General features: G+C 41.4%; 1 long non-coding RNA gene and 1 other non-coding gene across 3 annotated transcripts; both read left to right on the top strand.

The window, feature by feature from the left end:
* The first annotated feature begins 1,588 nt into the window (after positions 1-1,588).
* On the top strand, positions 1,589-1,684 carry LOC118976525 (small nucleolar RNA SNORD16). Its single transcript, XR_005064290.1, has one exon. It is a non-coding gene; the product is annotated as a small nucleolar RNA SNORD16 (small nucleolar RNA).
* A 15,998-nt stretch (positions 1,685-17,682) lies between these two features.
* Positions 17,683-25,614, top strand: LOC118976456 (uncharacterized). Of its 2 annotated transcripts, XR_005064275.1 has the most exons (3): positions 17,683-18,079; positions 19,786-19,849; positions 25,182-25,614. It is a non-coding gene; the product is annotated as an uncharacterized LOC118976456 (long non-coding RNA). The 2 variants fall into 2 exon arrangements; XR_005064276.1 differs by lacking the exon at positions 19,786-19,849 and having other exon boundaries at positions 17,702-18,079.
* Positions 25,615-25,913: the final 299 nt, after the last annotated feature.

Raw genomic sequence — 25,913 nt, 5'->3', positions numbered from 1 at the left:
ATTGAAATAAGTTGGTTAGAGGAAGACAAATACCATATGCTTTTACTTATATGTGGAAAATAAAGAATGAAATAAATGAATAAACAAAATTGTAAAGACTTTCAGGTGCAGAGAGAGAACTAGTGGTTGCCAGAGGGGAGGGGCATTGGGGCACTAGGCGAATGAGATGAGGGGACTACAAAGTACAAATTGGTAGCTACAAAATAGTCATGGGGAAGTAAGTAAAGCATAGGAAAAATAGTCAATAATAGTGTGATAGCTATGTATGATGCCAGGTGCAGAACTGGAAATATCGAGGGGAACACTGTGTAAAGCATATAATTGTCTAATCACTAAGCTGTACACCTAAAACCAGGACATAATAAATAGGGAGAGAGAGAAAGGGATAGATGATGCAAGTGTTATAAAGCCCTGATAATTCATATTATCTAGAGGATGAATATGTAGGGGTTAATCATACTATTCTCTCTACTTCTGAATACGTTTGAAAATATTCACAAGCATTTTTGAACAAATTGCAGAAAACATTCCATTTTTATAAAAATTCAAAGCTAGTGTGGTAGGCTCTATGATGTGCTACCTAGGTAGATCCCATCCATCAGCCCCTTCAGAGACTGCCTCAACTGCAAAGAGCTTTCTTGCCCAAGGTCATGCTCTTCCTAAGGTGGCTAGGTCCGATGACTGATTAATGTGGAAATTTAAAGCCTGGGCCATTTTGGCCCAACTTAGAACCACTCCAAAAGTGCATTGTTGCTCCAGAGTGTCCTGTGGGGTCAGCTAAGGCAGTTGTTGGGCCTGCGTCACAACCTGACACATCTGTCTGCCTGATCCTGCTTCCATACCCTCTCTTTCCCAGATGTTGATCCCCTAATAAACATTGTGCATGCTAAACTCCATCTCGGAGTCTACTTCCCAGGGAACCCTATTTGTGACAGGAACCCTGTTTGTGACATAATTAGAATTATGTCCCCCTAAAATTCATATGTTGATATCCTAACCTCCAGTCCCGCAGAATGTTATCTTATTTAGAGACTAAGTCTCTAATGAGATAACCAAGTTAGAGGGGGGTCATTAGGATGGGCCCTAATCCAATATGACTAGTGTCTTATAAAAAGGGGAAATTTGAACACAGTCAGTCATGCTAAAAAGGAAGATGATACAAATAGACACAGGGAGATGGTGGCTATCTACAAGTCAAGGAGCAAGCCCTGGAATAGCTTGTTCCCTCACAGTCCTCAGAAGCAACTAACCCTGCCTACACTTTGATCTTGGCCTTCTAACCTCCAGAACTGTGAAACAATAAATTTCTATTGTTTAAGGCACCCAGTCTGTGGTACTTTGTTATAACAGTCCTAGAAAACTAATACAGACAGCAAGCAGAACTAAACACTTTTGTCCAGGGATGCATATATATATATATGTAGCAAAGTTATCAAGAAAAGCAAGAGAATGAGAAACACATTCTTCTGTGGGGGAGACAGGGAGTGCCATACAGGGAAACCACGGGGAGCTTCGTGATCTGCCTCTTGAGATGGTGGTGGGTTCATGAACACTGATTTTATTATCATGATTTTAAATGTATTTTATCTGCTATGATGTAATTTGCATCTTACTCTGTTCTCAGCGACAGTTGCCTGCTGTCAGTAAGCTGGTTCAGAAGGGTGACGAAAATTCTTCCTGAGCAAAAAAAAAAAGTATTTTGTATTACTTATATCTTATGTTTATATAAAATATTTTATAACTTTTAAAAAGGTCATATTGTTCTGACCAGTGTGGTTCAGTTGGTTGGGCACTGTCTTGTGGAGCAAAAGGTCGCCAGTTTGATTCCAATCAAGACACATGCCTGGGTTGCGGGTTCAGTCCCTGGTTGGGGCAGGTTGGGGGTGCATACAAGAAGCAACCAGTTGATGTTTCTCTCCCTCTCTTTCTCCCTCTGTTTCCCTCTCTCTAAAAATATATAAAGAACATCTTTTTTTAAAAAGTCATGTAAAAATCTGTCTGAATTGTGGGAACATGTGCAAGGTTTTCTTGCAGAGTTTGGCATTACGAGACAAGGAAGTATGGACAAACACAGAAATCTATTCCCTTTATAGGGACTGAAGGAGATTTTCTTTGGTAATACTCACCTCTGGTCCTTCGGGGCCCCTTACTTGGCTGGTGGAATGTGATAGAGGGAGGAAAATCCCTGTTTTCATTTTTAATGCTGCAGGAAACATGTTGCTCCTATGACCTCAACATTAAATCAGCAGGAATGACTCATTTATATAGTATTGAGAATGAATTCAGCAGATTTCTTTAATTCCAATGTTGACTTCAGTGGAAAATAATGTTCTTGACCTCATTCTACATCTTGCTGGAAAATAGGATTAATGTTTACCTCAGAACAGTAATGTGAGGCTTAATGTTCCAGTGGAGGTTTTTCATGAGAGGTGTTTAAGAAATCCAACCTGTTTGGGCTGCAGCTGAGATTGACTATTTTCTTGTTTCACTAAACAGGAACTCTATTTTGTTCTTCCTTTAATACCGACCTGGTGCCTGGTACTCCCTCGGAGGCCAATAGTCCTGGCCTTCTCACCCTTTGGGGATGTTTACTAGAGTTCTTGAAGCCATTGCCAAATAGGTCACTGCCCCAGCTCCTTGTGTGGTGTTGCCCCGCTGGAGGATATGCCTTCCTTGCTGCTCAGGTAACGAGCCCTTCTTCTACAACTAACACTTTCCATGCACAGGAGGATTGCTTAGGGCTGAGCAGCTTCAAAAAGGCAATTAGCATAAAGTGGGAAAGCAGTCCAGTCTCAGAACCTGGCCACCAAAGGGACTGTAACTCATATTACACATCTAAATGTTGGGAGTAGGGAAACAAGGAAAAGGGACAATTGCTTACTGGACATTTAGAGCAGCAACCATGTCCCTTTTTTTAACCCAAAGTAAAGGACACACTGAAGCTCTTCTCAGAAAACAGGTGGGATGGAGGAGATTTATTTATGACTTACTGGAAGCACAAAGAGAAGCTTTTATTGTTGATAGCCAGGCTGGGTGGACGCCAGGAGACATCCCAAAGGAGCTGCGCTGCCAAGCACTGACACACAAAGAAAGCTGACCTAGTCCCTTTTCATGCTGACTGCCTGCTCAGAAATTACATCAGAGGACAGTATTGAAAGACCTAGTATGGGTTAGAACAATTATGGAAACTTTAGAGAAATCCTCATTCTAGGGAACCATTTTAAGGGAGACAGAGAAGCAGTATATTTATTAGTTTTGTGTGAAGCTACTGAGCTCATGTACAGAAATTGCCCTGAGACAGTTCCAAGGCTAGCCATTCAGTGTCAGCATCCACTCTGTTCCTTTGAAACTACAAATTTTAATTCAAATTTCACTGAATGCTTTCTAGACCACAACAGCAAAACAAAACAAAACAAAACAAAACAAAACAAAAAAACTGTAAGGAGCACATTATTGTAACCCATATTTTTAGGCTTGGAAATATTTTTGAAATTCTAAACTGAAATCGGAGAAGGGGACATGGTGTGATTGCTGGGAAGGTTTGAGGGGGAGAAAGGGGAGGAGAGGAGAGAGAAAGATGGGTGAGAAATAGTAATCTAAAGTGCAGAATAATGCACAGATTTTCTTCGACTCAACAGAATCATAAGATACCAGGACTGGAAGAGCTTTAGAGACAATATTTCTGTTTCTCACTCTCATCTTACTGATGAGGAAATTTGGGCCAGAAAAGTTCAGTGACCTGTCCAAAGAGGCAGAGCCAGCTTGGTGACAGAACCAAGCTGGATGTCAAGTGTGCTCACTCTGCTCCTGATATCTCTGGCCTCTGACCACGTTTGCACATGATTCCCACCTTGCACAGCTGTGGTCTCTCATCCACACTTCAAGAAGTTCTGGACAAAGGGAACCATCAGCAGCGGGTGGGATTGTGATTCAGTGCAATTGCCTTCTAGCTACCTTGTCTTGCATCTTCACATCCTAAAGTCAATAAATCAGTTCTGTTTTCCAATCAGCCCTTACATTTTAATCTTTCATTTGGAAAATATGACACTTAAATGTAAAAGAAGGGGAAAAAAAACAAAGAATTTTTTTACCAAGCGATTCGCATTCTGTGATCTTTTGTGATGGTATGGGTCATTGTCTAGGCAGTAGCAGCTCCTGTAGTCTCCTATTCCTTTCCCATAATGGTAATTTATTTTCTCCATAGCAATCTGAGTCCCTAGGATTTTTCCAGGTTGCTCCCGGGGACTACTTGGACTCAAGCTTAGGTTCTTCCAGATAAAGAGGCTGAAGCCATTTAGTTTGTAGCATATTGGGGGAGGGGCACACATGGTAATTGGTATATTATAAAATATAATAATAGTGTATGTCCAGAGCTCTGCCTTGGGTCTTTAATTATCTTCTCACCTTTATTATTGTCTTGTACTTTACTAGACATACTGTCGCCTCAGCTACCAACAGGCCAATTTATGTTTGTTCCTTTGAGGTGTATACAATCAAACATAGGAAACTACACAAATGGAGACTCTTTAGTGTGGATTCTTAGACAACGAGTACTTGGCACCCAGAATACTCTAGGCACCTGAATTCTATCTTGCCACTTAATACCCATCCCTTGTTTCCTTAGGAAGTGAGGGAGATAATCCTCTTGATTTTCTCACTGTGCCCCAGGACCCACGTGATAGAACAGATGAAAGCAATGATAAGATCCTCCTCAAAACTTGGGAAGTAAAATTGTCCTGATAAACGTTTAGAAATAATTATCGTCTGTACAAATGTACCCTTTATGCCCAAACACAAGAGTTTCAGATTTTTAAAAAAGATTTTATTTATTTTTATTTATTCTTAGAGAGAAGGGAGGGGAGAGAGAAAGAGGGAGGGAAACATTGATGTGTCAGAGAAACATTGATCGGTTGCCTCTCACATGTACTCTGACCAGGTCGCAACCCAGGCATGTGCCCTGACCGGGAATCAAACCAGTGACCCTTCATTTTGTGAAATAATACCCAATCAACTGAGCAACATCAGTCAGCGCCAACTTCTTCTTTTTTTAAAGATTTTATTTATTTATCTTTAGAGGGGAAGGGAAGGAGAAAAGGAGAGAAATATCCATGTATGATTGCCTCTTGTGTGTCCCCTGCTGGGAACTTGGCCTGTAACCCAGGCATGTGCCCTGATTGGGAATCGAACCACAATTGTGTGGTTTGCAGGCCCGTGCTCAATCCACTGAGCTACACCAGCTAGGGCATTCTTCTTCTTTTTTAAATGTTCACTTATTAATTTTTAGAGAGAGAGAGGAAGGGAGAGAGAAAGACAGCGAAACAATTTGTTGTTCCACTTACTTACGCATTCATTGTTGGTTCTTGTGTGTGCCAGGATCAAACCACCAACCTTGGTGTATCTGGATGATGCTCTAACCAACTGAGCTACCTGGCCAGGGCTCATAGATTCTTTTAGATTTCTAAAAGAGATGCTTATGCAACCTACTAAGTCAGCCAAAAATAAGTTTTGGGCATCTATTCAATGTCAATGATATGCTAAGTAATATAAAAGACAATATATAGTAATAGCTAGGTTTATTGAGTTCTTACAATGTGTCAGGCATCTGCTGGGCACTGCACATGAATTGCCTCCTGTAGTCATACAGCCACCCCATATAAGATAGGTCCTTTTATTATCTCCATTTTAAATATTAGGAACTAAGTCATAGAGATATTAAGCCATTTGTTTAATGTCACATAGCTAACGAGTTGAAGACCTGGGATTTGAGCATAGTTTGATCCCAGAATTTAGGATCTTAAAGAATATAATTCATGGTTTCCACCCTCAATAAATTTATAATCTAGTTGAGGAAACATGACCAACACACATTAAAACAGCTGTAAACTGTGTTAGATGAGCATATATAATTAAGTGCTAAATTGGATGCTATCAACTATGAATGTTTCCGGAGTTCAGAGGCACAGGGAAGCATAGACCTGGCAGGCAGGACTCTGTGTAGCTGAGTTTTGAATGGTCCCTGAGATGTGTGCAGGGAAAGGACTGCCCTAGGCAAGGGGGTCAAAAAAGTGCCAGAAGCAGGAGTGAGCAAGACCTGTGCAGGAGGATGAAGCAGCCAGCCTGGCCACAGCTGGGTGGAGCTGATGGGAAGGGCTGGACCAGCTCTGAAAACCTTTGAAGCAAAGCAGAGTTTAGGCTTGGTGCATTAGCAAGGAGTCATTGAACGCCTTGGATCAATAAAGCAATATTAGGAAAGGGATGTGTTTGGCAGGATAGAGAGGATTCATCCATTTATTAAAATTTTAGATAGCATAAAGCTTGGAAAAACATACTATGAAATTATTCTAAATTGTTACCAATTTTTGCTCCCAAATTACTGTTTATTCAGTTTGCTCTTTATGATTTATTTTTTAATCTTTTAAAAAATATATTTATTTATTTTCAGAGAGAGGGGAAGGGAGGGGGAAAGAGAGGGAGAGAAACATTGATGTGTGAGAGAAATATCAGTTGGTTGCCCCTCGCACGCCCCCAACCCAGGGACCTGGCCTAAAACCCAGGCATTCAACCCAGCTGGGAATCAAACTGGTGCCCTTCACTGAGCCACACCAGGCAGGGCTTTATGATTTATTTTACATTTATTTCACATTAGTAAATTCTATCAATTTTGTCTCCTTAATACTTTTTAAATTTACCTCTTTCTCTATACTTCCCTTGCCATTGCAGTCTTTTAGTTTGGCCACCATCCTAGGGTTGAGGGAGGTGTCAGAGAAACTTTCCCAGAAAGGATAGCATTTTCCCAGAGTCCCAGTACTTAGCAAGAGTCAGCCAAATTGGAAGGGGGGAGGGAGGAAGAGGGATGGGAGTGAGGGAGTGGGGAAAAGAGGCAGTAAGGGATAGCTTAATGGGCAGAAGAAAGTAAAAAACAAGCAAACAAAATAACAGATACAGAATTTGGTGCTAGACTGGAGTGCTGAAATAAGAAAAATTAAATGTGGCATTAATTTACTGAAAGGAGTCACTAATGGGTGGTAAGGGCCCAAAGATTTCAAGCTGGAAGGCTGATTATCCTTTTTACATGATAGCAAAACATTTGGTCAAAAAGTCACTGTTTATATGCTGGGAGGCAGGCCACTTCCAGTTTGGTGGAGAGGAAAGGCCCTTGACGAGGTGACATATGAACTAGGCCTTGAACGCACAAATTGGCCTTCTCAGTGAAGGGAACAATCTTGAAAAAGGCACAGAACCTGCAGGTATGAATAACAAGGATCCTAAATGCCAGACTAATCTCTGGAAAGATTAATCTGTTATTGGGGTGCAGGGTGCTGGGAAATGGATCTAAGTAGGAATTGAAACTTAAGGATAAGACTCATTGGGAGCCTGCCTGTACTTTTAGAGAAATGTTGAAGAATGAAATAAATAAAAGTTTTAAATCATTTTTCAGAATCCAGTGAGAAGTTAGTGCTAGATTTTTAGTAGCTTTATTGAAATACAATTTATATACCATATAACTCACTTTTTGAAAGCATATGATTCAGTGTTGTTTTAGTATATTCACTGACTTGTGCAATCATCACAATTAATTTTTTATTTTTTTATTATTTTTATTTTTTTAAATATAGTTTATTGATTATACCATTACAGTTGTTCTATTCCCCCCTTCATTCCCCTCCACCCGGACACTCCCTCCCCCACCCTTCTCCCCCCTTAGTTTATAACCACGTGTCTCAACTTCTTTAGATTCTATATTTCCCCCGCTATTCTCGCCCTCCCCCCTATCTATTTTCTACCTACCATCTATGCTATTTTCTGTGCCTTCTCCCCCCTTCTCCTCCTCCCACCCCCCTGTTGCTAACCCTCCATGTGTTCTTCATTTCTATGGTTCCACTCCTGATCTAGCTGTCCTCTTGGTTTGCTTTTGTTTTAGGTGTGGTTGTTAATAACTGTGTGTTTGCTGTCCTTTCACTGTTCATATTTTTCATCTTCTTTTTCTTATATAAGTCCCTTTAGCATTTCATATAATAAGGGCTTGGTGATGATGAACTCCTTGAACTTGACCTTATCTGAGAAGCACTTTATCTGTCCTTCCATTCTAAATGAAAGTTTTGCTGGATAAAGCAATCTTGGCTGTAGGTCTTTGGATTTCATGACTTGGAATACTTCTTTCCAGCCCCTTCTTGCCTGTAAGGTCTCTTTTGAGAAATCCGCTGACAGTCTGATGGGTACTCCTTTGTAGGTGACTGTCCCCTTATCCCTTGCTGCTTCTAGGATTCTCTCCTTCATTTTAGTCTTGGCTAATGTAATTATGATGTGCCTTGGTGTGTTCCTTCTTGGGTCCAACTTCTTTGGCACTCTCTGAGCTTCCTGGATTTCCTGGAAGTCTATTTCCTTTGCCAGACTGGGGAAGTTCTCCTTTATTATTTGTTCCAATATGTTTTCCACTGGTGGCTGTTTCTTTCCCCCTTCTGATACCCCTCTAATCCGGATGTTGGAATGTTTAAAGATGTCCTAGAGGTTCCTAAGCCTCTCCTCATTTTTTTGAATTCTTGTTTCTTTACTATTTTCTGGTTGGATGTTTCGTTCTTCCTTCTGGTCCACTCCCTTGATTTGAGTCCCATTTTCCCTTCCATCGCTATTGGTTTCCTGGACATCTCCCTTCATTTCAATTAGTTTAGCCTTCATATGTTCCTCTAATTTGTGACTAAGTTCCTCTAATTTGTACTCTACCAATTCTGTGAGCATCCTGATAAATAGTGTTTTAAATTGGGCTTCTGAGAGGCTGGCAATCTGTTGGTCACTTAGAGTTATTGGCTCTGGGACTTTGAGTTCTTGCACCATCTTTTGGGCTGTTCGTGCCTGTTAAGTAGCAGGAACAGAGCCCTAGGTTTTCACCAGAGCAGGGCAACTAAGTCGCTGGGTTGTGACGTTGTATGTGGGGGCGGGGTCAAAGAGGGACAATGGCTTCCCTCCGGCGCCCGCCTCCGGGACCCCCACCAGCACCACCGTCACCAGGGCCACGCGCCCCGCTCCACTGCACGCGAGTATGCCACCGCCGTCAGCCCTCCACCACTGGGTTTTCCCCCTGGGGCCTGCGTGGTCCGTCTCACTGCGCGCTAATGTGCGACCTTGGTCAGTCTGCCCCGCACCCCGACTAGGTCCGGGCTGCCTCCGCTCCTAGGTCTGTCCTTCCCGACCCTGCTCCGCTGTTGGCTCTGCCTCTCTTACTGTCCCTGTTGAACGGTTCGAAGCTGTCAAACTTCCGTATAATTCGGTTTTCTGGTCTCTGGGTGTGTCTTAGTTCTCCAAAACTTTTGTTGTATTCAAACTTGGTTGTGGGAGAAGGCACAGTGTTTCCACCTATGCCTCCATCTTGGCGGAAGTCCAATTAATTTTTTTTAAATCCTCACCCAAGGACATTTTTTTCATTGCTTCAAGAGACAGAGGCAGGGAGAAAAAGGCAGACAGACAGACAGACAGACATTGATGTGTGAGAGAAACATTGATTGGCTGTCTTCTTGTGTATGCCCCGACAAGGCATCGAACCTGAAACCTGGGTATGTGTTTTGATGGGGAATTAAACTCACAACCCTTTGGTCTATGAGATGATAGTCCAACCAACTGAGCCACACCGGCCAGGGCACAATTAATTTTAAAACATTTTCATTACCCTAAAAAGAAAACCTTTTCCATTCCCTCCCCCTAGCTCCTGGTAATTTAATGATCACTATCACTATGAAATTAATAGTTCTGGACATTTCAGTATAAATGGAGTTACACAGTACATGGTCTTTTGTGACTGGTTCTTTCGTAAATGCTAGATTTGAATTTGAAACTATGATTTGGTTAAATAACCAATGGTTAAACTATATATTTTGAAGTGTAGTAGGAAGGAATAATAGTACATATTTGGAAAACAGTCAGTGGGACAGGATGCTAGAGTAAGAATAAAGATCGTGGGCCAGGAATCAGGAGGTCGGAGTTCTAGTCTCAGTTCTACTTTTAACCAGGTATGTGACTTTGGGCAAGCCGGCAGCCGCTCTGGGCCCCAGGTTACCATCGGTAAAAGAAGAGAAATAGGTTTAGAACAGTTCATCTCAGCCTTTAGTGTACAGCAGAATTTCCTATGACGCTTTTTGAAAAATATACAACCTGAGACCTTATCTGAGATGTTTCAAAAGCTCCTAATGTGAGTCTGTTGTTTATAAAAGATTAGAAATTTCAGGGCTTACATGTTCTTTAGGCTTCCTTCTAGACTTGACATCCTATGAGGTAAATTTATTTACCAATTCGTTTCACCTAGAACTACACCTGTGGCTTTTTAAGTCCCTCTATCCGTGGTCAGTAATTATATAAAGTAGTAGGACCCTAAGATGATGCTCTGGATGCAGCAGTTGCTGGAGGCTGTGGCCCTGGGCACCTGGCTTGAAGTCACTATGAGTCAGTAGTAACTAAGAGCAATTTGTTTTCCCCAGTGTTTTCCACATTACGAGAGACAGAAATAACTGAAAATAAGGAACAAACTTTGTGAGTAAATAGCATATATATGGTGTATTGCTAAGCACTGAAATTTGGGAGAGGGAGAGGGAATGCTTGACATTTTTTTAGCCCACTTCCTAATGAACAGCTGGTCAAATTCCTAACTTGTGAGGCTGCTTGGATAGAAGTAGTTTTATAACAGAATAATGCTCACCGAAAGCTTTACACAAGATGGAAGTGACACAGAATACTCGTTAGAGGAAGTCTTGAGGTTCCTATATTCTGTAGACATACAATATAATCCTTCTCCTTGAGTACTAGCAATTCATTGCTCCCATGCCTTTTTATCTCTAGTCAGCTGTCAAACCCCTTCTTGAAACAAGGGAGGGGGAAGCTAAAATTACAAGCCTGGCCTCTACTTAAGCAAAAATAGAGAAAGAAATCTCACAAATGGAGGTGAGTTAACACTCACTGTTACCCAAACTAGCTGGAGAGCTGCTTGCTTTCTTCAGTTTAGTTACAAAATTAACCTTCATGCATGTTTCTGTGCCCATTTTATAGCCCATCCTCCCAAAGCCTTTCTCTAGCTTCTTTTCACTAGGTGTAAAGTAATTTTACTCTATAAACTTTAAAACACTTCTTCTTGAGTGTGCCTTACCCAGTCATTTTCATGTCCCATTTGCCTCTATCCCACTCATGTCCGTGCATAGTTTTCTGTCCCTCTATTATATTTGGTTGTTTCTACAATATATACTTTTTCACATTTTAACACCTCTGGAATCAGGAAGCGTCTTACAACCAATATCTAAAATTCAATGAAACACAGTAAGTTCTTTCTGAGTGAGCAGTTTACCACCTACCAGTTACTGAGTGGTGTTCTTCCTTCCAACCATTTGGCTCCAATTCATAAATCTTATAAGAAGTCTTGCCTTATTTTTGTGAAATAGTTTGTTATTAGTATAATTCCAATATGTCTAGTATCTGATATGTATATTCATAAAAAGTGATATATAAATCTATTTAATCATTTTAATGACTATAATATTCAATTATTTGAATGTATCATAGTTTTATTAATCAATTCCTATTGATATTATAAATAATGTTCAGATAAACATACCTTGTGTACTTTAGTTATTTCCCTATGATATGTTTCTTTTTTTTTTAGTTTTTCTTTTTTATTATATTTTTTTCAGTCCCTTTGTACCTCTTCCCCCTAGCAATCACCACACTGTTGTCCATGTCCATAAGTCCTTTTTCCTTTTTGTTTGATCTGTCCACCCCCTAACATCCTCCCACCTCAATAGCTGTTATCCTACTCTCTATCTATGAGTCTGTCTCTATTTTCCTTGTTAGTTCAGTTTGTTTATTAGATTCCACCTATGAGTGGAATCATCTGGTATTTGTCTTTCTCTGATTGGTTTATTTCATTTAGCATAATGTTCTCCAAGTTAGTCCATACTGTCACAAATGGTAAAATTTTCTTCTTTTTTATGGCTAAGTAGTATTCCATTGTGTAAATGTCCCATAGTTCTTTTATCCACTTGTCTACTGATAGACTTTTGGGCTGCTTCCACATCTTGGTGATTATAAGTAATGCTGTAATGAAAATAGGGGTGCTTATGTTCTTTCAAATTAATGTTTTGGGCTCCTTTGGATATATTCCTGGAAGTAAGATTGCTGGGTCAAAAGGCAGATCTATTTTTAAATTTCTGAGGTATTTTCATACTGCTTTTCACAGTGGCTGCACCAGTCTGCATTCCTGCCAACAGTGCAAAAGGGTCCCCCTTTCTCCACATCCTCACCAGCACTTGTTGTCCTGTGATGCATTTTTTGCAAAAGGGTCCCCCTTTCTCCACATCCTCACCAGCACTTGTTGTCCTGTGATGCATTTTTTAAAGTAGAGAATAATTACTAGTGTTATTAGTTAAGTGCAACAAGCTGTTCTGTCCTCTATTTTCATGTACCAACTGGACTACAAGCCTTAATTTTTGTTCTAATGATGACCTTTTTCTTTACTTATTTTTCATTGTGATAAAATATACAAGGGTGGGCAAAAGTAGATTTACAGTTGTTCAAATGGAAAAAGACATACAGGTTATGATTGTTACAATAGCTTTATTAACTCAAAAGAATGTCACTCAAAACTGTAAACCTACTTTTGCCAACCCCCATATAACATAAAGTTCACCATTTTAACCATCTTTAAGTGTATAGTTTAGAGGCATTAAGTATATTCACATTGCTGGCAACTATCCCTGTGATCCATCCCCAGAAGGATAATCTTTTTAAAGGCTGTAGGTACATATTGCCAAATTGTCCTATAGAAATAAATAATTGCTATTCCCCACAGCAACTTATTTATCCACTAAACACACAAGTCATTGAATGTGTCTCATGTGTCAAGCAATGTACTAGATACCCATAAATATTATATCAGTTAAGATGGTCTTGTTGCAAATTACAGAAAACCCAACACAAACTGATGAGCAATGGTTTGTTGGGTTTTTTTTTCTCCTGAATTCATGGCTGAATTCAGCTCTATTTCCATCACTAGGAGTCTGTTTCTGTCTCTCTTTCTCTTGCTTGTTTTCTCTCCAGTATTGCTCTCATTCTCAAACAAGCTTGTTCCTTGAGGTAGCAAAACGACTACAGCAGCCCTGCCCTCCTATTTACTCCATCCATATCTAGCAGAACGAGAGAGAGAAGAGAACCCCTCTTCCAGTAACTCTGAAGACAGTCTTGTGATTTGCTGTGATTGGGAAGGCTTAGAGCTCATGCTCACCCAAACCAATCAGTGAAGACACAGGAATAGACAATAACTGGCTAATTTAGGTCCGTGCCTTGTCCTCCACCATGGAGGGCCATGGGTGGGAGGAACCCAATCCAGATGCCAAAGAGCAAGAGGAGAGAATTAGCAAAGAAAATCAGGCCTTTTGCCAGAAGAACAGGAAGGGACACTGGGGTGACAAAAATAATGTCCACTGCTATTCAGGAGTAGAGTGAGAATATCACATAAGAAAACATTATCATACATTATATAAAAATGCAGTTAAAAAAGGGAACAAAGCTTCATTTAATGTGTGTGTATATATATATGCTTTAAACTACATATATGTTTTAAACATATATGCATGTTTTAAACTATATATAGTAGCATGTATTGTGCTCAGTAAAACAAACTAAAAACAGCCTTGGTTTTCAGGAAACTTATACTCTAATGTGGGAAACAGACATAAGTGCTCAAACAGGCTGAGCATCAAGTGAGGTGGGGGTGCTGCAGGAAGCCAGACAAGGGCACCCACTGCCCAGCCTGAGGACCCGAGAAAGACTTTCTCAAGTAGGTGACACGTGGGCTGGTCTTCCTGTGTGATGTGAAGAAATGTGAAAAGACTTTAGGGCAAGGAAAACGGAATGCAGTGGTTGGAGGGGGATCATATAGTTCAGTATCCAAAACCTAACATATATGTGCTAGATGCTTCTCAAACTTTTTATATATTTTTTGTAATTAAAATGTTCAGAGAATAGTGAGTAGCCTGGTGTTCTTGAAGGAAGATTCATGAAAAAGAAAACAGAACAAAACAAAACAAAAACATGCAAACAAACCCAAAACAATCGGGCAGGTTGGGATCAGATTATGGAAGGGCTTTCAAAATCTATATTATACTTAATTCAGCTAATGAAAGTTTTGGGGCAAGAGTTTGACCTGAGCAAGGCTGTGCTTTCCAGATTTAATACCTGCAAGATGACATGGAGTGAAGAAAACTGTCCGTGGAAGACCATTGAAGAGGTTGTGAAGATACACCAGCCAGAGGTCAAAAGAGTACACTTCTGCCCTCCTGATTCTCATACACTGCTGGCCCTCTTGTAAATGCTCTCCACAGTGCCCTCTGGAACTGTTTCATTTGTATCATCCGTATATTCTTAACCTCTTTACCCTCCTTGCCTTAACTGAAATTTGTAAGTTTCCCTCAGCACCCTCCCACTTCTGCTCAGCAATCCACTTCTACTGAGCCCCCTTGAGCAGAGGTCATCCCATTGGTCATCCCATTGGACTCAGAGCTTGCCCATTTGTCAACCCTGCCAACTCCCTCTTCCTGTGAGGAGCATGCATTCCAGCCCTCCCCCGTCTTCCAGGCTTCACGTACTTTCCCCTCATTCACTTTTAGCACATTACACTCTCCTGAAAGTTCTATGGTAATTGTCACTTAGATGCTGAATCCACTGGGTTTCATGTCTTGACTTGGGGCATTTGCTTCTCTTGATCCATTGTTTCTTTAAAAATATATTTATTTATATTTTTATTTATATTTCATTTATATTTTTATTTATATTTATTTATTTATTTTTAGAGAGAAGGAAAGGGATGGAGAAAGAGAGGGAGAGAGGAGACACATCGATTGGTTGCCTCTCATACGCACTCTGATGGGGGACTGAACCTGCAACCCAGACATATGTTCTGACCAGGAATCGAACTGGTAACCTTTCTGTTTGCTAGACAACACCCAACCAACTGAGCCGTACTGGTCAGGTGTGATCCATTGTTTCTTGGCAGATTCATTAGAAATTATTTTTTCCTGTTTCTCCTTATACCCCTCTGGCCATTTTTCTCAGTGTCTTTTGCAATTTCTTCCTCTTCCCCACCTCTTAAATGTAAGTATGCCTTGGACTTCTTCCTCAGCAGTCTTCCCTTCTCACCTTCTATGCCCTTCCAGTGATTTGAATCACCTCTTAAGTGCCGGTGAGCTGATGGCTCACAAATCCACACTACCAGCCCCAGGCTCTCTCCTGGGCTTCACACTTTTGAGTCCAACTGCCTGCTGGACAGCACTAACTCAGTGCTTCACTGAAACTCCAATTCCACATTCCCAACAGCATAGACCCTTTTCCATCTACCCAGGCACCCAAGCCAAAACCCAGAAGTCACTGTGACTCCCAACTTCAGTGATCACTTTTAATCAGACACTGAGTGTTGTTAATTCTGCCTTTCTTCTTTCTCATAGCTCTCTCCTCCTCTCCATTTTCATGAGGACTTACTTAATTTAGGTTCTCATTACCCTTTGCATAAAACGTTAGCTTTTTATTTTGAAAATTTTTAAATATGCATAGAGTATAATGAACTATACACTTCTATCATCTAGATTTAATAATTATTAACCCTTTGCCATATTTACTTCACCTATTCTTTCTACCATATTTTACAGCAAATCCAGACATTGTGACATCTGACTCATAAACACTTCACTATGTTATTTTATTATATTACTATAGTCACACCTGAAAACATTAACAAGAATGCCTTAATATTATCTAAAACTCTGTCTTCCAAATTTTCTCTTTACAGTTGGTTGGTTTGAATCAGGATCCAAACAAGGGCCACACATTGCAAGTACTTTCCAAGAGGAAACAAAAATAGTCTCTTCCTTTGATCCTCCCCATTGACTTGTTGAAGAGATCAGGCCAACTGTCTTGTTTCACCTCAGTGTTTGCAGTCTGACACTCTCTTTGCCTTGGGTCTTGCTCCTTCCCACCCCTTCCCCAGTCAGTCTTCCACACTGCCATCAGAGCCATCTCTCCAAGGTGCAGTTTGGATCCTGCTACTTTCCTGCTTGAAACTCTTCAATGGTCCCCATGAACTGCCACGATAAAATTCAGACATCTCCTTTGTCATATAATGTTTTCACTGATCTCTACCTAAATTTTCCAGTCTCATCTTTGTCCTCATACTATGCAGGCCAAAACCTTTTTTGCCCCCCAAACCTGGGGCTCATTCTCTGTCTGAATACCATCTATTTACCTCATTTCCTCCTGGAAAACAACCTTTACTTCCCAAAGCTCAGCTCAAGGACCACCTCCACTATGATGTTTTTCTGATTCCTTAAATTCCAACAAAGGAAAATTCACCATCTCCTCCTTCCATTCTGGCACCCCCAGTGCCCAGCTGCACATAAGTGTTTGCACTGCTGGGTCTTTCTGAGGCCCCTTGAGCCTGGGTCCTATTTGTTGTGCCAGTCTTATCAGGCCCTGGGTGTGCTGGAAAAAAATGGGCTTTTAATAAATTCTTATGAGTAGGTAAATTAACAATAAATGAACAGGTTTACATTGCAACCCAGTAAATAGCAGATTTGTTCCCAGAAGAAATTCCTAACAGTGTCTCCTACTCACAGCTCTTTTTTTCTTAAAGATTTTATTTATTTACTTTTAGAGAGAGGGGAAGAGAGGGAGAGAACCATCAATGTGTAAGACATCACTCGTCCCCCAAATGGGGACCTGGCCCGCAACCCAGGCTTGTGCTCTGACTGGGAATCAAACTGCTGATCTTTGGTTCTCAGGCCAGGGTTCAATCCACTGAGCCACACTAGCCAGGCTGCTCACAGTTCTTGAGGCCAGACTCAAGTAGCAGGGCCCCAGACCTCCAGCCTGTGGAGTTACATACTGTGCCCTCTGAGAGTCCTGTGGCTTTGGGTGACTCAGGTTCTATTACAAGACCATGGATTCTCAGTAAAGAGAAATATTTCTGAAAACATAGTCCGTGGGTAAGGAGAACTTCTTTCTCAAAGAAAGTTGCTTTCCTGGCCAATGTGATTTATTGTCAAGAATAGCATAACTGGAAAAATGCTGATCAGCAAGGTATTTGTTCAGTGCCAGGTGTTTAAAGTATGTGAACTAATTTCATGTCACTGTACATGTCACCTCCCTCTTTTGGCCCGTGTTTTTTAATCTTCCAAGCAAAGATATTGGAGTAGATGATCTCTAAGATCATTTCCAGCTCTATCATTTTATTATCTAATTATTATATAATACCACTATAACATGTGTTTGATATGGTAAAGGTTTAAGAATTATTGATGACATTTTACAGACGTGGAAACTGAGGGCAGCAGGGCAAGGGGCACGTGAAGGTGGTGCAGGGGTCTCAGTGTTTCCCGAGCTCTGTTTCATTAGCAGTCAATACTTCTTGGCTCCAGGGGCAGCTGCAGTATCTTTCCCTTTAGAAAAGCTGGTCTGCTTTGTTCCCCAGGCTTGCAGAAAAATACAAGGGTCAGAGTATTAACTTGAAAAATATTAGAGCACACTATTCTACTCCCACAGCCTACGAGGATTTCAGTCTCACAGTATTGAAAGAAGGAAAAGTCATTTGTGCTGAGACTGCCCACGGCCATAGAAGAATAAGGCTGGTGGAGGAGAAGGGGAACAGATTTGAGCTGCTGGGTCCGAATTTCAGTGTCTATGGGCTAGCCTGAGAGGAGGGGGCACCAATCCCAAGGGCATGATGACAAGGTCAGCCTCATCTCTTCTGTCTGTTCTTGGTAACAGCCAGTCTAGCTAGAAAGAGCAATCTGTCAAGTCTAATTAGAGTAGAAGAAAGTGAACAATGAGCGCCCAGCTCTAAAATGACAGCTCAGTTTAACCGGGTGGAGGAGCTTGGGAAGGCTGTGGGCTTTGTGTGCTTGGAATTGGTTCCTTCAGATGTATCCTTGCTGGACTCAAACTGCAAGACAACTTAAACTAGATTCCTTTTTACTACACCAGGAATCTTCAGGTCCCTGAGCTTTTTAACATATGTACAACCAGCAAAAGCAGAAGAGGACATGGCTGTGTTTCAAAGGTGAGGCTGTCATCGAAAATAGTTACATCATGTAGTATGACATTGTGCTGCATGCATGCAACTTGTATTTATTAATTTGTTCATGTTTCTCTTTTGTCTTTAATTATATTGGTAGTATTACTGTTTCTCTTATTACCTTCACAACCTTTTTCATTAAAAGGCTTATAACTGGATTCTTAAAATTTCAGAGCAGCTTGAAATTTCAGTAAGACCACAAATAAGCTTAATTTAAAATGCAAAAAATTAAACTATATTTTTGGCTTTTCAATGGCCTACCTGATTTGGATATTTTAGTTCTCACATGAGAAGTGGGTTTCACAGGAAAAGGGCATATTTTATAAATTGAATCAAATAAATATATTCCTTAAGATAAATAAAAGACCTGAATACAGGTTATTGAAGCTTAAAATGCTGCCTGTGCATAATCTAAAGACTCAAATAACAGAGGCCTATCTGTTATCAGGAAACATTATCCTGAAGACTAATGGTTTGTTCATTTAACAGTGCCTCAGTGTGGGGCACTCAGACATCTTAAAGGTGTGAGAGAAAAAATTCTCTGAAGTGGGAGAGAAGGAATGAGAAAAGAGTAAACACAAACAACTTAAAGTTATAAGTCTAAGTTGGCATAATTTTGCTATTTTTTTCTATGTGTTATCTCATTTAATCCTCGAAGAACCCCGTGAAATATGTCGCTGTTACCTTCACTCCATAGATTAAGGACAGTAAGGCCCTGAGAAGTTAGCCTAAGGATACAGAGAAATGCAGACGCAGGCCTTGAACCCAGATCGTCTGGCTCCCAGTGCTTCTCAGCACTGCATTTCTGGTGGAGTCAAGAGATACTATGCTTTAAACACCATCCAATTTATCATAATAATGCCACCACGAGGACTGTCTTCTAATCTTTGATCTTTTATGGACCTGGTGAGGTGGTGGATTTCAGTGTGGTGTGTTTGTACCACTTACCTTTATTGCACGCTGTTCACCTTTTATTTTTTAACAAGCATCACTTGCTTCTTTTCTGTCCTTTCTCTTTTTTTCCTTTTATACACACATGTTTGAATAAATTATCCTGTATAGAGATAAAGGGAAAGTCTGCCAACACGATGTACCTCATCCTGGACCCAGTCCTCTCACCATAGAAACCAGTTATCAATTTGGGGTATAACAAACCTGTTTTCTGTGTGTGTTTGCATCATTTGTGTGTACGTGACTTTTAAAAACACACATGGTACCATGCTGTACTTCCTATTCTGCAATGTGCCTTTTTTTTAAATTTTTAACTTACTGTGCCTCCTGGAGATCTTTTCACAGCAGTGTGTTTAAATCTCATTCACCATTTTTAACTGTTACATAGCATTCTATGTGCTGTCATTTTACTGTTTCCTCTCTACATTGCCTCTGCTTTGGAAATGCTTTAGTGACACAAGTCAACATTTAACTGTGGTTATTTTATGGGGTACAGAGAGATGGGCATAAGCTTTCTGGCTTATTGGCATGTTAATAAGTGGGGAAGGAAGGAAGGAAACGTAAAAAGCACTGACCGCAACACTCAGGGCTGAGGGGAGAAGCCTGGGGCAGATGCAGTGTCCTTGGCAGATCTGGTACCCCTCAGGTGTAGAACTTGAGCATTTATTTTTTTTCGAACCCACCCATTCTCCAGAGATATATTTCTTATATGTAAGAAATAGTAATAACATGCCTGACAGGGTGCCGTGAAGGTGAAATGAGAATGCAGAGGAAAAACCACCAAAACCACATATGCTGAGACATGTACGTTATGAATTGTGTTTGCTTACCCTTTTCCCTCTCTCCCTTCCTCCCTCCCTCTGCAGATACCATGTTGTGAAGCAGTTTCTCAGAGACAGATCATTGGTCCGTGGGGCTAGGAATGTTGATTAGAGATTCTGGAGCAGGAATGTGCCTAAAAGCAGGGGCTCTGGAGACTGGCAGGTCTCTGGATTCAAGTCTTGATGTGGCCGTTTATTAGTGTGTGACTTGGATGATGTTTGTCATATGTAAAATAAGGGTAGTAATAATAGTAAACTTAGCCTGTAGAGTTGTGGGGAGGTTTAAATGAGGTCATATGTGTAAAGGATTCTTACAGTTGCTGGCATATCGGAAAGTCAGCTGCTGTCACTGGCAGTCAGAGAAGTCGCAGTTTGCTCACTTCTGTTTTCTGTCTATAAGGTATCACTGTCCAGGTTCCTCGGATGTGACAATAAAGGCAGGCCTAATTTCAGGATTAAAGCACAGACATTCATTGTTCCTGTAGTCCATAATTTTTTTTAAAACAAGCATTCCCTCAGTGCCTACTGAATGACTAATACCCTGCTGAGTACTGTGTGAAACGTGAGGGAGTGTTGACAGGTGTTAACCCACTGAAGGGCCTTAGTGTACGAGGTTAGCGCTGGGAAGAACTTTGTACCCATCAAATGAAAGACATTCTGTAATATGCTCTCTGGGTGACCGATAATAACAAAAACACAGGGTAGTATTATGGCTATACATCCCCAGTGGCTATTTTATAAAAATTTTCCATTAATTACCTCGAACTCCTGCTTGTATGTTCCTTTTCTAGCTTCAGAATTATTTTAGAAGCCGGCCTGGGTCTCCTCTGTAGTACTTGAGCCATCAGATCACAAGTGAACACAGGACTGGTTTCCTGGCTGGGGTTGCTCTCACTTCCCCTTGAGAGTGCTGCAAGCGAGGCTGCCGGAAGCTGGTGAGCAGCTGCTCTCCACGCGGCCTAAGGCTTGGCTGAGTAGAAATGTGGAGATAGTCTGCTATTCCAGAGAAAATAGCTGGTATTTAGTGAGTGGATTAAAATCCCCAAAGAGTAGGAACTGTCTTTTAAGTGCCTGAGGATGCCACACGAATGGACTGAAAGTCCTATTGGGGGCGGGGGATGGTAAATTCCCAGGAAATAAACCTATAGTATTTCCAAAAGTTCAGCCTCACCCATAGCAGTCCGGGATGCTTTCTCGGACCCACAGAGCCCGGTTTCCATTGTGTGGGTAAACCCATTACAGCAGGCCTAGCCAGGCATAAAGCGCCACCTCAGCTGCCGAGGGCAGAAGCCACATGCAGCTTTTGGTTTAGGAATCAGTCCAGGCAGCAGATGCTCTGAGTGCTTGGGGAGCGGCAGGCTTATTCCTGATGTACGAACAAGCACCCTTTGTCTTAATTCCACACCTAAATCGGGGATAGACCATTCCGATTGTTTAAAGGACCGATGTTAAATCATTCTTAAAAGAAAAAAATCACAGTGTGAAAAGGCGTTATTTTCAGAGAGCCCTTTTACTGCTGGAGGGATTTCTTAGTGGACAAAGGAATTCACTCGTTAAATCATACCTCTGTGAAGAAGAGATTCTTAAGTGTAAGGAGCAGGACATGTAATGATTAGATTAATTGGGATTCTACCACCCTTTCTGAAGGTAATCTTTTTGTTTTTAGCTTTATTTGGTAAAGAGGTGCAACTTTCTGAAATTTTTGCCTTGACACCCAGAATAAAAACTTACAGCATGTTAGAATTGTATAGATTTTCCCTGCTTTTCACAGGCAAGAGTTCAGAGTCCCCAAAATATGCTTTTCAAATCATTATTAGCAATGAATTTATTTTGCCCTCCTGCAAGAGGTAAATGTACCTGCTGTATGAAACTTGAGAGAGAGCCTATTTTCCAAGGAAGAACAAAGAGAAGGCAGGCACCCCTCCCCCTTGGAGAAGCTGGCTTGCTTTGTCTGAGCCGACTCCCTCTGAGGACTGGAGCAGGAGCGGCTTAGAGCTGGGTCCCTGGGGATTAGTTCAGTAACACTTGGTTCAGCCATCCTGGGGATGTGGGGAGATGTGTGCCTGCCTGCCCAATATTACTGCTGTCAGCTGCCCTGTTCATGTATCTTCTCCCAAAGGACACTTTCATAATATAGTAACACTCAGGGAGACCTTCCTCTCCTTTACTTCAGGCTCCCTGTAAATACGCGAATGTCAGGCATTGTCTTGGGTACTGTCCCTGGACAAGGAAAAAAAATCAGAGATATTCTAAATTAAAATTACAATGGTCTGAGAGTGAGAGACAGAAGAACATTTAGCTAGTTAATAGCTGTAGACCAGCTCTGACAAAAGACTGCTCATATTTCCTGTATATCTGTTGAAATTTAGGATTAATTTCTAGGTGGTTATTTCTGAGACTATCCAAAAGAAAGGATAGCAGGTGCTATTGAACCCCAGAGCCTTTGCTTCTCATTTACACTTATTTACACATGAACTTTCCAATCTGCTACCCACAGCTAATCCACAGGCATGGACACTTCTTCCTTGAGGACTCTGCCGCACCTACCCTAGAACTAGCCCCACTTCACCTTCTCCCATCCCTTTGTCTATAACTAATGTAAATCCTTTCAGAATGACTTACATCCTTCTCCCTCATACTTGATGTATAATGACATTTGCAAAACTTCAGGATAATAAACATACTGTCTCTTTTACCTGGCCAGGCTGCTGGTGGTTTAGAGTCCACACCCTAAGATCAGTCTTCTTCTCGCTCTCCTCCTTCTTTTTTTTGCTACCAATGGTGTAATAAACCCTTTCTTTTAAATAGGATTTTAGCTGCAGAAATTAAAATTTTAGTTTAACACCCTGATTCACCAAGTTACTATATGTCCATTCCTCTTTGTCCTCCAAACATTGAGCTCTCTGTGCTCATCTGCTTGGATCCAGATTGCAAAGACTACAGCTTAAGTGCTCTCGTACAGGATGCAGGAGCTCAGCCTTCCTTCTCCAGGACCCTCAAAGCCTTCAGGTCCAGTTGGGCTCCTAATTATGGTGTTTCTTGTGCTACTGGATAAGGGAGAGGGCCCTGTTTTCAACCAAGGCCTATAATTTATGCCTACAACCATGCCCTCATGGGAGACGGGAATCTCCGTGTCAAAGGACGGAGAACTGATAAACAGCGTGAGTAGTCCAAATTGTTACCAACCGAAGAAGGGTGGAGTCTTGTCTTTCTCCAGATATAAGTCATGGGATGTGATGATAGAAGAGAAAATGTTTATTAGACTTAGGCTTTTAGATGGAAAAGACCAAACCCTGATGCATTGAGAGAGTGCACACTGAAAGAGGATGTGACTTCTGAACCTCTGCTGAGGCTGTGCAATTTTTTAAAAATTTTATTTATTTATTTATCTTTAGAGGGGAAGGAGAGAGGAAGAGAGACATCAATGTATGGTTGCCTTTCGCGTGTCCCCTGCTGGGAGTTGGCTTGCAGGGAACTGGCCTGCAACCCAGGCATGTGCCCTGACTGGAAATTGAACCGCGATCCTCTGGTTTGCAGGCCTGTGCTCAATCCACTAAGCTATGCCAGCCAGGGCCTGTGCAATTTTTAAAAAGATTTTATTTATTCATTTTTAGAGAGAGGGGAAGAGAGAGAGAAAAACATTGATGTGAGAGAGAAACATCGAGCCCTGGATGAATCCGTTTCCTGGTTGATATTTCAGGTCTCGCCTTTGGTGGACTCGTGAAAGTGCAACGGCTCTTCATGCCCAGACATTCTATACATGTCTCATTAGCCTCTTAAATCTCCCCCCCAGGATAGCCTGAAAGGATGTCTTAAGAGCTACACAGTGCAGTTTTAGGGACTTTCCCTTAGCCCGATCCTATTGTTTCTTCAGTGGAAAGGATTCCTGGCCCTGTGTTTTTATTGGTTGGGGGAGAAATGGTATGCTGTTACTCTGGCTTTGTGGCTGGATCTAGCCCCCCAATTGCTTTCTTGCAGGTAGCCTTCTATAAAATGTCCATTCATTGGTCTTCACTCCCTTACTAGAAGAAAAACAGATGGACGATTCTTACACTTAGTGCACTGAGTCTGTACATGGAAGGGGCAAGAAGGTTATCAGCACATCATCTGGGCAAGCTGAAGGACAGAGCTTTGTAAGAGAAAGTATCAGCTTAATGAAGGGCAACATAAAGCTCTATGCAGTATAAAAACAGAGAAGCTGCACTTTGGCATCATCTTGCAGGTTACGATTCCCAGCAATCACGCTGGCTCAAGAGCAGAAACACAGTTCATCTTTCTGTGTGCTCAGCCATAGGGGAAGAAAGTGGTACCACAATTCTCTCCCAGTGGATGACGATGACGTGTTCTAAGCAGATGGTTGCAGAGGCTCCTGTCAAATGACTGAAGAGAACAAGGAAGTGGGGAGAGGAGGAGGGACTCTACAATGGCACTGCAACAGTCCTAGAATAAAAACGAGGGACCATGGTGAGAAATAAGCACAATCACCTTGAAACTCAAACCCCTGCCTGTTTTTATTTCTTCCCCATTTTGCTCCTGATAATCTCTTTCAATATTTTGTAAATAACTTAACACGGGATACAGTAAATAAAAGAGAGTCCCTATCAGCTTCTATTTTTCACTCTTCTTTAGGATTGTCCTAAGAAACTATTATACCACAAAAATCAAATCTACCCTGTTTAATAAGCTTTAGGAAGCATTAAAAACAATAAAATACTTTGAAACATTGTATACTAAAACCATTATGGGCCTCTAGGTTTCTCTTCTCAACACAAAGGCTGCTCTGGTAAGGCCCATGACTTTACGTTTTGTTTACTGGAGCTACACTGTGCTGCGTCCTAAGTGAAACTACATTTTGAACGTCTGTCCGGCCTGTTCCTGGCCGGGAGCACGCTGCAGGCGTTGGCTCCCCGTTTCCACCAGCAGACGGCACTGTTTTCCGGGCTTCCCCTGCCACCGCCCTGCTCACGGAGAAAGTCACTTCCGCTGCGGCTCAGCAAAGCTGCTTTGGCACGCCTTGCTGGTGTTGTTTAAGGTAGCCAGCACTGCTAACATTTCTGAACCATTATGCCTTTGTGGTAGTTTCCGATACTTGAAAACTTGATTGTTGGGTCCTTGAAAGGGTGGAAATCCTAAAAACAAACAAACAAACAAAAAAAACACAACGTATTTGGGATTGTGTAATCACTGAATTTTTAAACAACTCAAATGAATTTAAACTTAGTAAAATAAATATAACCTCTGATTTGAGAGAGAAAAGGCAATATATGTTGAAAATTAGAATGCTTTATAAAAATTCCCCTTCCTGTTTATTCCAGACTCTGCCAGCGTAGAAAGCAGCTCGCGAAAATTCAGCTGTGGCGCCATCTGCTGGACGCCCTGAGACGCTGCACGGCCCCGCCCAGGAAAAAGAGATTGCGTCCTAGGTGAGGCCCATGCCGGGTAAGACTCTGGCACCTCGGTAGCATTCACATGCAATGAACGCGTCAAACACGAGACTAAACTGAACCTCTACAGGGATATCGCCTCAGTTTTGAGGAGCCCTCGGGCGAAAATGAAGTGACATGTTTTTTAGGCGTCTTCTTAGGAAAACCTGAGGCTTTGGGAGAAGAGGAGGCATAATTCATTTCGTTACATCCACACATCTACCAGGTGCAAGGCTGAAAACTGAAACTGTATTTCTCATCACTGTACACAGAAAAATATCAGGAACAGAACTCACAATGTATTTGTTCTCCTGAATGGGACTGATTTTGCTGAATGAAAGCACTTTTAAAAGTGAAGAGGGTGACAGAAACAAAATTAATCTGGGAGCTGGGAGGTGTTAATATGTGGCCATGGCCATAGTTTGTTATAGTCACTAATCCCTGCTACTGTTTTCCAAACACTTAAGTGTGTTCTGACCTACTTGAAGATTTTCTTTTTAGGAAACGTGAGACCCTTTCCACACAAAGGTCTAAGCCCATTTGCAAACACATTTATATACATCAACATAAACCTGCCTTCACCATTGTTGCAAACTTTTCAAAGGACATAATCAGATCATTTCA

Source organism: Sturnira hondurensis, unplaced genomic scaffold, assembly GCF_014824575.4.
Source record: "Sturnira hondurensis isolate 20B ecotype Veracruz unplaced genomic scaffold, ASM1482457v3 Scaffold0020903, whole genome shotgun sequence".
NCBI classification, from domain to species: Eukaryota; Metazoa; Chordata; class Mammalia; order Chiroptera; family Phyllostomidae; genus Sturnira; species Sturnira hondurensis.
The sequence above is the reverse complement of the archived record's forward strand: the minus strand, read 5'-3'. Positions and strand labels throughout refer to the sequence as shown.